This window comes from Pongo pygmaeus, chromosome 2 (genome assembly GCF_028885625.2).
Source record: "Pongo pygmaeus isolate AG05252 chromosome 2, NHGRI_mPonPyg2-v2.0_pri, whole genome shotgun sequence".
NCBI classification, from domain to species: Eukaryota; Metazoa; Chordata; class Mammalia; order Primates; family Hominidae; genus Pongo; species Pongo pygmaeus.
This window is the reverse complement of record NC_085930.1, coordinates 150,539,299-150,552,657: the sequence shown is the minus strand read 5'-3', so window position 1 is coordinate 150,552,657 and position 13,359 is coordinate 150,539,299.

The following is a 13,359-nucleotide window of genomic DNA, read 5'->3' as shown; positions in this document are numbered from 1 at the left end:
CACCTAACAAAGTGTAAGAGTGTTCTTATTTTCACTTTGGGCATAGATTTTAACTTTGCCTTAATTTTTTAAAGTTTTTAATAAGCAGAAAAATTCACACCTGAATTAATTTGTTGAATGCCCTGAATCTCACTGAAAATAACATAATTGTTAACATTGAACTGCATCAGCTGACAGGAACACAAAAAAGATGGGCTAAATAAACTGTACTATCACCTAACACCTCGTAACTTAAGCAAAAGGAAACTTATTATCAATGTCATATGAACAACAAGTGCAAACATTCAATATGTGAACCTGCTGTAACAACCATTCTGGTCAAGGCTCCTGTTTTAGTTTTCATGAGATCAAAAGCTTAGGAATTCGGAATTGTGGTCATCCCCATTGAGTGAATTTTGGTAATTTATATGTACCAGACCTTGGTTATACAGCATCTGTACCTGAAAAGTGATAGTCTGCTCTTGGTAAGCTCTCCATCTTTCACATTATGTGGGGTTTATCTCCTCCTTGAACTCTTGGTAGAACCTTACCTTATGGACCATGTGAACTTGTTTTCTTTTTTGAAGGTAGATCTTTGACTATTTCTTATATTACTATTGATAAGTTCAGGCTTTCTGTTCCTTGAGTCAATTTTGGTAATTTATATTTCTTTAGAAAGCCATTCTCCATGGTCTGGATTTTCAAATTCATTGGAATAAAGTTGCACACAGCACTTAAAAAATTTGAAATCTCTGCATCCTGTTTTCCTCTCTGATGTTATTGTGTCTTTTTTCTTTCTTTCTTTCTTTTTTTTTTTTTTCCTGGTTCATACTTGCCAAAGGCTTTCTATGTTTTGAGCTTGTTAAAACATCAAATTATTGTTTTGGTTTTTCTATTTCAAATTATCTGTTTTATCTTTATTAATTCCTTCCTTCTACCTTCTCTGGTTTATTTGTTATTTTCTAGTTTCTACAGTTGAAAGCTAAGTTCACTTATTTTCAATCTTTCTTGCTTTTTAACATCTGGATTTAACATTATAATTTTCTTCCTGATAAACAATTTTGTTTTTTCTCAGAGTTTGAGATGCTTTTTCCTCCTTGTCACTGATTTCTAAATAATCCTACTGCCCAACCCTGTGGGAAAATTACCCCCACTGATACAAGACTTTACCATGTGACTTACTTTAGCCAATAAAACGTGAGTGGAAGTGCAGCCCACAATCTGAATCAGTGTGATTCCATCATCTTTCTTTTCTTTCTACCACAAGACCAGCAGTGTCCCACACAGGGCTGTTTCTTTAGCCTGCACACCAGACTGCAGATAACAAGGAGAGTGACAGCTAACCTGGGATGGTGATGCAGCGAGGGAGAAATAAATCTCCTGTAATCTCCTGATAACAGTCTTAAATTCTCCAGTATGCATTTCTAAAGAATAAATGTCTTCCTATATAGCCAAAATAACATTTTCACATCTAACAAAATTAACATTTATTTCTTTTTTTATTTTTTTTTTGAGATGGAGTCTCGCTCTGTTGCTCAGGCTGGAGTGCAGTGGCACGATCTCAGCTCACTGCAACCTCTGCCTCCAGGGTTCAAGCGATTCTCTTGTCTCAGCCTCTCGAGTAGCTGGGACTACAGGCTTGTGCCACCACGCCCGGCTAATTTTTTGTATTTTTAGTAGAGATGGGGTTTCACCGTGTTAGCCAGGATGGTCTCTATCTCCTGATCTTGTGATTCCTGATCCCTCCCAAAGTGCTGGGATTACAGGCGTGAGCCACCATGCCCGGCCCAATTTCTTAATATTATCTAATACTTAATACATACTCAAATTTCTTCATTTGGCTTCCAAATGTCCTTTATAGCTGGTTTGTACAAATCATGAACAAACCCAGAACCACATATTCTATTTAATTATTATTGTTATTATTTAACTGTCTTATTACACTGATTTTTTTTAAGAGACCAGGCCTCCATCATATAGTTATGTTTTTCATCTCCTAGGGCCAGAAAGTGACCCAAGTGGTATAACTTTGGTACAGCATCAGTAATCAGTTTCCCATTCTTAAAGCTTTAAGATCAACTGATAATCCTTGCCTGAATTGATAATTTCCTTAGGTACTACAAATGATTCTTTCAGTGTAAAGTAACGGTATAAATGTAAATGTAATCTATAAATGTATAAATGTAGAGTTTTCCCCTGTCATCTTTGATCATTTTGGTTTCTGCAGTAGAGTTGCTACTGGAAAGGCAGGATAAATGCCTACTTCTCCCTCGTTATCCACTTTCAAAGTAAACAGTTGTTTCAAATGGTGACACACAAGCTTTTTCCCTGGCTTTCTCTTACTGTTATAGACTCTGGATTTTTGGAGATTTGATGTGTTTCAATCAACTACAATCATTTTTCTTTTTTGATGTTCAAAGTCTTTCTTACGATATCCCTAATGATTTTTTTTTTCTTTTTTAGCTGGAGTGCAGTTGGGCGATCTCAGCTCACTGCAAACTCCGACTCTCTGGTTCAAGCAATTCTCTCGCCTCAGCCTCCCGAGTAGCTGGGCTTACAGGCACGCGCCACCACACCCAGCTAATTTTTGTATTTTTAGTAGAAGGGTTTTACCCGGTTGGCCAGGATGGTGTCGACTTCCTGACCTCGTGATCTGCCCACCTCGGCCTCCCAAAGTGCTGGGATTACAGGCGTGAGCCACTGTGTCCGTTCCCCAATGAAATTATTAATCCTAGTAGAATTCTTCACATAGGGAAACAAAAGCACAGAAACCAAAGTCACTGGACTCAGTAAGTCCCTAGAAATGATTAAAAGGGGAGAAAACATAAGACAAATAGGCAGGATGACAGCCACATTCTGCCTGAAAGTGGCACAGTGCATCACTGTGTACAACAGAAATCTGATTTGTCCCTTCTTGTAGCAATCCAAAGAACAGGGGGCCACAGGCAATGTTAGCTCTTAGAAAGAAACACCCCAAAATCATCATTGTTCACTTAAACACCCAAACTGCTTCACCAGCTCATGCCCCTTCAAGCCAACACACTGTGTAGGTGAGATAAAGAACTAGTTGCACACCTTCAGTGATTAACAATCTATTTGGTGCCAGGCTGTGGTGGCACACAGCTGTAGTTCCAGCTACTCAGGAGGCTGAGGCGGGAGGATCACTTCAGCTCAGAGGAGTTTGAGACCAGTCTGGGCAACACAATGAGACATTGTCTCTAAAAAATAAAAATAACCCATTTGGGAATAGTCATTGAGTTAACAAATATTTACTATTAAGATGATGGGACAATAGGGCTAGGAATGATGGCTTATGCCTGTAATCCCAGCACCAAAGAGGCCAAGGCGGGTGGATCTTTTGAGCTCAGAAATTCGAGACCAGGCTGGACACGGTGGCTTATGCCTGTAATCCCAGCACTTTGGGAGGCTGAGGCAGGCTGATCACTTGAGGTCAGGAGTTTGAGACCAGCCTGGCCAACATGGTGGAACCCCATCTCTACTAAAAATACAAAAATTAGCCGAGCGTAGTGGCGTGTGCCTGTAGTCCCAGCTACCCCAGAGGCTGAGGCAGGAGAATCGCTTGAACCCTGGAGGCAGAGGTTACAGTGAGCCGAGATTGCGCTGTTGCGCCCTGGCCTGGGCAACAGAACGAGGTTCCGTCTCAAAAAAAAAAGGGTTGGGCTCAGTGGCTCATGCCTGTAATCTCAGCACTTTGGGAGGCCGAGGCAGGTGGATAACCTGAGGTCGGGAGTTCGAGACCAGCCTGACCAACATGGAGAAACCCCGTCTCTACTAAAAATACAAAAAATAGCCAAGCATGGTGGCGCATGCCTGTAATCCCAGCTACTCGGGAAGCTGAGGCAGGAGAATTGCTTGAACCCGGGAGGTGGAGGTTGTGGTGAGCTGAAATCAGGCCACTGCACTCCAGCCTGGGCAACAAGAGCAAAACTCCATCTCAAAAAAAAAAAAAAAAAAAGAAAAGAAAAGAAATTCGAGACCAGCCTGGCCAACATGGTGAAACCCCATCTCTATGAAAAATTCAAAAATTAGGCAGGTGTGGTGGCATGTGCCTGTGGTCCCAGCTACTTGGTAGCCTGAGGTGGGAGCATCACTTGCGTCCAGGAGGTGGAGGTTGCAGTGGGCCAAGATTGGGCCACTGCACTCTAGCCTGGGTGACAGAGTGAGATCTTGTCTAAAAAAAAAAGAAAAAAAAAAAGATAATGGGACAATAAATATTAACTATCAAGCGATCAGCACTACTGAGACTCTAAAGAGGAAGGAAGCCCTTCTAGCTGTAGAGGTCTTGGGAGTTACATTGAAAGAGATGGGGTTGGAGTGAGGCCTTGAGGACTGGGTGGCAGTTTATTATATGAAGATGGGGTTGGGAGGGTGGTACCCAGCCCATGGGACAGGGAGTACTAGCAGGAGAGGACAGAGAGTTTTATATAGGATTATAGGAATATAAACTTCAGTGTTTTATGGCCAGGTTATATATGCCCTTGAATTCCTGGCTAAACATTTAGATGGGATGTTGTAAGTAATAGAGAACTACCGTGGGTGTTTTCAGTATAAGGTGGAGGGAATGATGGCCAGGCTCTTGAATTTAAATTTTAAGGATCAGGCTCAGAAATCCACTCCCCTCTTCTCAGTTATTGGTAACTAATACAGAAGAATCATTGAGAAAATATAAAGTGAAAAAAAACCACCTACAGGGCAGTTTGCTTGCATTTGCGTTAGAAGTGCACGTCTAAAATTTTACACACAGAATATATCTGGAAGAACACAGGAGCCACTGGTGGCTATGGCTGCCTCCCAGTGGAGAAACTGGGTGCCATTTACTCCAAATCACTGGTTACAGTGATTCTATGACAAAATTAGCTAGATGAGGAAGCAGTATTTAATTTCATTTTGGTTTGGTTTAGTTTTTAATCACGAGAGAGGATGGGTGTTGCACAAGAGCATAGGATGTGACATCAGAGGGTCCTTATGACCCAGCCTCTGCTGCCTTTCTATGACTATGTGTGACTATGTGACCTTAGGAGAGACACCATCGTCCAAGATTCAACTCCCTCATCTGTAAAACAAGGACAAGAAAACATCCTTTACAGGGGTTTGATGAGAACCTATGTGAAGATGATATAAAGCACCATGTGGACGAGGCACAGTGGCTCACGCCTGTAATCCCAACAGTTTGGGAGGCTGAGGCGGGCAGATAATTTGAGGTCAAGAGTTCGAGACCAGCCTGGCCAGCATGGTGAAACCACATCTCTACTAAAAATACAAAAATTAGCCGGGTGTAGTGGCGGGTGCCTGTAATCCCAGCTACTGAGGCAGGAGAATTGCTTGAACCTGGGAGGTGGAGGTTGCAGTGAGCCGAGATCATGCCATTGCACTCCAGCCTGGGCAACAAGAGTGAAACTCTGTTAAAAAAAAAAAAAAAAAAAAAGCAGCATGTAAGTGAAACTTTGAAAACAATTTTTTATTTTTATTTTCATAGAGACAGCATCTCACTATGTTGCCCAGGCTGGTCTCAAACTCCTGGGCTCAAGTGATCCTCCTCCTCAGTCTCCCAAAGTGCTGGGATTATAGATGCAAGCCACTGTGCCCTGCAGAAACTTTTAAAAAATGATTACGTCAAAAACATTTCATGTTCTGAAAATACCTTGAGCTCTGTAGATTCAGTTCCAGTTTTTAAATGGGGACGTGCAGTGCCTGTGAGGTTAACAGGCAGACCTGGCAGGTGCAGCCACTGCTCAGCAGAGTTCCTCGGCAGGCCAGGCGTGGATGGAAACTCCAAATTTCCATCACAAGGCATCAGATTTCCCCTCTCTAAGACCAAGTAACTAAGCAATTTTTACAAATTATGCACAGGATGAAGCTTTCTGAGAGGCTGGGGTGTGCTGGTTTTATCCATCCATGGGGAACAGAAGAATCACCTGCCTCCTTCCCCAGCCCGACACTTTGCCCAGCATCAGGCCCTGGCACAGTCATATTTCAGAGGAAGGTCTGGTGAGCTCTTGAGTTTCTGGTGTGAGGTTTGAGAGGGATTTGTGGAGTGTCACCTCTGGAAAGCAAACTGTAATACAGAGCACTAACTTAATTGCTGTTCCTAGGGTGTTCTGCGTAGACATCTTACCACAGAGAGCATTAACAGAAGCAGTTGATTCTCAGGGCACTGCTCTGGAAATGGTGTAAAAGAATGGATCATTCCTCATTTTGCCATTCATAGACAAGTCTCTGTTAGGCAATAGGAAAAGTCTGTGCAATTGTATCAACTGTAATCTGGAAAGTAGCCACACCCTCCTTCCAGAACTTCCCTCTTCACACACAAAGCTTTTTCCTTTTAAAAATGAAATTTGTATTCTATTTATAGGAAGAAATGTGTGTTTCTTTCTCAAACTATTGCCTAAGATTACATCAGTTTCACATCACATCCAAGCTGACCACTTTCTTCTGAGTGGCAACATAAATTTACATGGACCCAGTGAATTTTGCCAGTGCTTCATGTCCTAGAATAAGGGCAAAGCTAATAAATTGCCTTCATTTATCCAAGAGCAAGGCCAGATTGAAGGCACACACAAAGGAAGGTTAATACGCGAAGGAAGAAGACAGAAACAAAGGAGAAGCCAGGCGCAGTGACTCACGCCTGTAATCCAAGCACTTTGGGAGGCTGAGGTGGGTCGATGATTTGAGGTCAGGAGTTCGAGACCAGCCTGGCCAACATGGTGAAACCCCGTCTCTACTAAAAATACAAAAAATTAGGGCCGGGCGCGGTGGCACATGCCTGTAATCCTAGCACTTTGGGAGGCTGAGGCGGGCGGGTCAGGAGGTCAGGAGATGGAGAATATCCTGGCCAACACGGTGAAACCCCGTCTCTACTAAAAATACAAAAAAAATTAGCCGGGCCTGGTGGCGGGCGCCTGTAGTCCCAGATACTTGGGAGGCTGAGGCAGGAGAATGGCATGAACCCAGGAGGCAGAGCTTGCAGTGAGCCGAGATAGTGCCACTGCACTCCAGCCTGGGTGACAGAGCGAGACTCCATCTTAAAAAAAAAAAAATTAGGCGGGCGTGGTGGTATGCGCCTGTAATCTCAGCTACTTGGGGAGCTGAGGCAGGAGAACTGCTTGAACCTGGAAGGTGGAGGTTGCAGTGAGCTGAGATCGCGCCACTGCACTCCAGCCTGGATGACAGAGTGAGACTCTGTCTCAAAACAAAAAACAAAAAACAACAACAACAAAAAACAAAGGAGAAACCAGCGTGCTTTTAGTACAATGTTAGGAAATTATTTAACATAGCCATTTTGACATGCTAAATATTTTGCAGGTAGAGACGGTCCCTGACAATGGTTCACCTTTAAGATGGCGTGAAAGTGATATACGTTCAGTAGAAAGCAGTATGATACTCTTTTGACAAGCTGGGCCAGTCCCTGTCAGCCACATCATAAACTGTGTTGCTCAGCTGCAGGTAATGTAAGAATGTTGATTGCGTTTAAGGTAGGCTGGGCTAAGCTACAATGTTCTGCATGTTAGGTGTATTAAGTGCATTTTCGACTTATGATATTTTCAACTTACCATGAGTTTATTGGAACGTAACCCCATCATAAGTTGAGGAGCATCTGTATTTCAGTATTTAATACAACAACCTTATGAGATAAGTGTTATACTTATCCCTATTTTAAACCAAGGAAACCTCAAGTAGAATGGTTAAATAACTTGTTTAAGGTCATGCACTAAAACCTATTCTCCATAAGGACACTTCTTCCCCAGACACCCTTTCAAATGGGGTCTTTCTTCTCTCCCCTACTCACCTTGGACCACTGGCCTGGAGGTGAAGGAGGTATACTCATTTCTCCCAACTGCTGCTTCAAGACCACCATTCCTCTCTCCTTCAAAGCTTTCAGCTTTGAAGCTGTCATCTGAATATTTACTAAATATTCAGCTTTGTTGAATCAACTGTAGACTCTGGGGTCACTGCTCTGAATTCCTTGAAGAGTTCCATTCCCTGTCACTTCAGATTCTTGGTGACTTCATAAACAGTCTTTCCAAATGCCCCGCCTGCCAGTGCCTTGACCACCTCACCTCCAACGATGTTGTCATTCTACCCTGGACCTGTGCCGGAGGCCAGCTCGTTGCTCACCAAATCTGTTTCCTTTCCTTTCTGGGCAGGCTACATATGCACTTCTCCTTTGTAGCAATGGCTTCATGACTGAGTTCTGGACAAAGGGATTTGCAGTCCTCTGCTTGCTCTCTCATTATTTGCTAGCCAGATGGAGAGGATGCAATGGAGTGTTACAAGTCCCTGGAACAGTGCTGTCCAGTAGAAATGGAAACCAAGCCACATATGTGATTTTAAATTTTCAAGTAGCTATATTAAAAAATGCAAAAAGAAACAGGTGTGGCTGGGCGTGGTGGCTCACACCAGTAATCCCAGCACTTTGGGAGGCAGAGGCGGGTAGATCACTTGAGGTCAGGAGTTCGAGACTAGCCTGACCAACATGGCAAAACCCTGTCTCTACTAAAAATACAAAAATTAGCCGGGCGTGGTGGTGCATGCCTGTAATCCCAGCTACTCAGAAAGCAGACAGGAAAAAAACTTGAACCTGGGAGGCAGAGGCTGCAGTGAGCTGAGATCGCACCACTGCACCCCAGGGTGGGCAACAGAATGAGATCCTGTCTCAAAAACAAGAACAAAAACAAAAAACAGGTAAAATTAATTTTAATAGTACATTTTATTTAATCCAGCATATTAAAAATATCATTTCAACATGTTATCAATATAAAAATTATAAGTGAGGTATTTTGTATCTTTTTTTCATATTAAGTCTTTGAAATCTAGTGTGTAATTTACACTTACAGCACCTATCAATTCAAATGTTAAGTTTACATCAAAAATACTTGATCTGGGCTGGTCATGGTGGCTCACACCTGTAATCCCAACTCTTTGGCAGGCCAAGGAGGATCACTTAAGGCCAAGAGTTCAGGACCAGCCTAAGCAACATAGTGAGACCCCATCTCCACAAAAATAAATTTAAAAAATTAGCTGGGGATGGTGACGTGAGCCTGTACTCCTAATTACTCGGGAGGCTGAAGTGGGACGATCACTTGAGCCCAGGAGTTGGAGCTGCAGTGAGTTGTAATTGTGCCACTGTACTCCAGCCCAGGTCACAGAGCAAGACCCCATCTCTTTAAAAAAATCACAACAAAAAATTGGTCTGTATTTAATTTTTTTATAGTAAAGTGAAAGCAAGTTTATTAAGAAAGTAAATAAACGAAAGGATAGCTACTCCATAGGCAGGACAGCCAATCTGTATTTAACTTCGTAAAGTAGTTGCACATATCCAAATTGTTCCAAACATACTTTCAAAATATTAAATGAAATTTTTTTTTTGGAGATGGAGTCTCACTCTGTCACCCAGGCTTGAGTGCAATGGCATGGTCTCAGCTCACTGCAACCTCCACCTCCCAGGTTCAAGCGATTCTCCTGCCTCAGCCTCCTCAGTAGCTGGGATTACAGGTGCGTGCCACCATGCCTGGCTCATTTTATTGTATTTTTAGTAGAGACGATGTTTCACCACGTTGGCCAGGCTGGTCTCAAACTCCTGACCTCGTGACCCACCCGCCTCGGCTTCCCAAAGTGCCAGGATTACAGGCGTGAGCCAATGTGCCCGGCCAAAATTTAAATTTTTAAAACGAAAAATTCAGTTTCTTAGTTGCACAAGTCACATTTCCAATGTTTAGTAACCACATGTAGCTGGTAGCTACCGTATTAAACAATGCAGTCCAAGCCACCATGGAAAGAGCCCAGGACCCTGAATGACTGAGCTGACCCTGAGCAGACCCCCACCGCACCAACAAGCATTGGGTTGTGATTTGAACAAGAAATAAACATTTATGTGCTAAGCCACTAAGAATGAGGGATTGTTTGTTATAGCAATTAGCTTGAACCAGCACACAACCTTGACTATCACCCTCCATGGTCAGACATTGTTATTACCAATAGCTCTGCCTCCTCCATAACCTCTATTCAATCCTCCTTCTCTCCTGGCCTGCTATAATTCAGCTCCTTTCTTCTAATACTGCAATTGTAGTAATGTGTCGGCCCCACCCTCCTCCTTGCCCGTCGGCCCTCAACATCCACTTTCTACTCCCTTCGTACACCCTCAATTCCTTGGCCCTGCCTTATTTGACTGTGTCTCCTAGCAAAACCACAGCTGCAGTGGAGATTTTCTACCTGTACTCAGCTGAATGTGGACACACGGAACCATGCTACTTGCCTCACTTTAACAAGCAAACGTGTTGAATTCCTTTTATATAGGAATTCATGGCTAATTCAAGTCAAATTAGCAAGGAAAAGATTCAAAGCACCTTGATCAAGAAAGGTTAACTGGATGGAAAAGGAATCACCATCTGGCCTTTCTTTAGTACTGCTGGAAATCCTTCTCCATTTCCATTCTACAATGCCGTTTCCCAATTTCTCTTCTCTTCAACCCTTCCCTCCTCCTCCCCCTCCCGCTTCTCCTTATCAGCTTCTGCCTAAGCTGCCTGTTTCTAACAAGATATCAGCAATCAAAAGAGCCATTCAAGGCCGGCCATGGTGGCTCACGTCTGTACTCCCAGCACTTTGGGAGGCCGAGGTGGGTGGATCACTTGAGGTCAGGAATTCAAGACCAGCTTGGCCAACATGGTGAAACTCTGTCTCTACTAGAAATACGAAAATTAGCCGGGTGTTTTGGCATATGACTGTAATCCCACCTACTCGGGAGGCTGAGGCAGGAGAATGGCTTGAACCCGGGAGGCAGAGGTTGCAGTGAGCCGAGATTGCACCAATGCACTCCAGCCTGTGTGACACAGAAAGACTCTGTCTCAAAAAAAAAAAAAAAAAAAGACACTCCATGTGCTCCTGCAGCCACCCAACCAACCTCTGAGCTGCAGCCCATCCCCTCTCATTCCTCACACATTCCAGCAACTGTGCCTCTCTTTCCTGAATCATTTTTATTTTGTTTTAGACTTTTAAAATATGTATTTACTGTAAATTCAGTGCAGAACACCAATCTAAAATATGTTGTTTGGTGAACTTTTGCATATGTAAATCCCTGTGTTACTGCCACCCAGATCAAGATATAAAGCATTTCCAGTACCCCTGAAGGCTTCCCCATGTCCCATTCAAGCAAGTACCTGGACTATCTTACTCAGGGCTACATGTTGGATGGAGTCCAACACCAGTATCCTTGCCCTAACGCACAGGCCAGTTGTAGACTGCTCTGTGTGTGTGTGCGTGTGTGTGTGTAATTTCTTCAATCTCTAGTTCACCTGACTCATTTTCTTTTTTTTTGAGACAGAGTCTCACTCTGTTGTCCAGGCTGGAGTGCAGTGGCACAATCTCAGGTCACTGCAACCTCCACCTCCCAGGTTCAAGTGATTCTCCTGCCTCAGCCTCCCGAGCAGTTGGGACTACAGGTGTGTGCCACCATGCCCAGCTAATGTTTGTATTTTTAGTAGAGATGGGGTTTCACCATATTGGCCAGGCTGGTCTTGAACTCCTGACTGCATGATCCACCTGCATCGGCCTCCCAAAGTGCTGGGATTGCAGGTGTGAGCAACCACACCCGGCTCTTTTTTTTTTTTTTTTAGATGGAGTCTCACTGTGTCGCCCAGTCTGGAGTGCAGTGGCATGATCTTGGCTCACTGCAACCTCTGCCTCCTGGATTCAAGTGATTCTCCTGCCTCAGCCTCCCTAGTAGCTGGGACTACAGGCGCATACCACCATGCTCGGCTAATTTTTGTATTTTTGGTACAGACGAGTTTTCTCCATGTTGGCCAGGCTATTTTTGAACTCCTGACCTCGTGATCTGCCTTGGCCTCCCAAAGTGCTGGGATTATAGGCAAAAGCCACCATGCCTGGCCCACCTGATTCATTTTCTGTTTGAGATCTGGAAGCTGGTTTTCAACCCTGATACTTTTTTTTTTTTTTAAACCCTGATCCTTGATCCAACCTCTGGCCTAACTCCTTTTTCCTTCATCGTGATGGCACATACCCTGCTGGGTTTGCCAGGATCCATCCATAGGACTTGGACACAGAAGAGAAACTGGAGCAAGGGAATTCAAGTTGTAGATGGGCAGATGTCAGCTCCACGAACTGAAGCAGGGACCCTGTCGCTGGGCATGTGCAAGAAGCAGCTGCAGGGCCACATCTGGGCATGGAGCAAAGGGAACTCTTGGACTGTGAGGGAGTTGAAAACCATCATCTTGACAATTTCTTCCAAATCTAATCTCCTGTGGGACCAAGAACTGACCGTACAAAGTGATCTAGGGCGTCAGTCAAGGACACGACCCTTTATGCTGATGATCCGTTTTGCATTCCAGAAAATAGTGATAGAGTTTCAGATGTAACCATTTTGAGCCTCTTTCTTCAGTTGTAAGAGTCAGGAAAACAGCTGGGGCAGTGGCTCACGCCTGTAATCCCAGCACTTTGGGAGGCCGAGGCGGGTGGATCACCTGAGGTTGGGAGTGCAAGACCAGCCTGACCAACATGGAGAAACCCCATCTCTACTAAAAATACAAAATTAGCCAGGCATGGTGGCACATGCCTGTAATCCCAGCTACTCAGGAGGCTGAGGCAGGAAAATCACTTGAACCTGGGAGGCCAAGATCATGCCATTGCACTCCAGACTGGGCAACAAGAGCGAAACTCTGTCTCAAAAAAAAAACCACAAAAATTAGCTGGGCATGGTGGCGGGTGCCTTAGTCCCAGCTACTCAGGAGGCCGAGGCAGGAGAATCGTTTGAACCCGGGAGGCAGAGGTTGCAGTGAGCCGAGATCACAACACTGCACTTCAGCCTGGGTGACAGACTGAGACTCCGTCTCAAAAAATAAAATATAATATCATAAAATAAATAAAGTTTTAAAACTATTATATATAGGCTGAGTGCAGTGGCTCACACCTGTAATCCCAGCACTTTGGGAGGCTGAGGCGGGCGGATCACTTGAGGTCAGGAGTTCGAGACCAGCCTGGCCAACATGGTGAAACCCTGTCTCTACTAAAAACACAAAAATTAGCAGGGTGTGGTGGCATGCGCCTGTAGTCCCAGCTACTCGGGAGGCTGAGGCATTAGAATTGCTTGAACCTGGGAGGCGGAGGTTGCGATGAGTTGAGATGGCGCCACTGCACTCTAGCCTGGTGAAAGAGCAAGACTCTGCCTCAAAAAAAAAAAAAAAATTGCTTATTGTATATACCAATCTTATAACTACATATTAATCTGTAGAGATATTTCTATGAAGATATGTATTCTTTCAGGCTCTTTGCTCCTTTGGAATCATATAATTAAATATCATTTTGTAATTTTTTTAAATTGTAGAGTAAACATCATTCCAGTCTATTAAA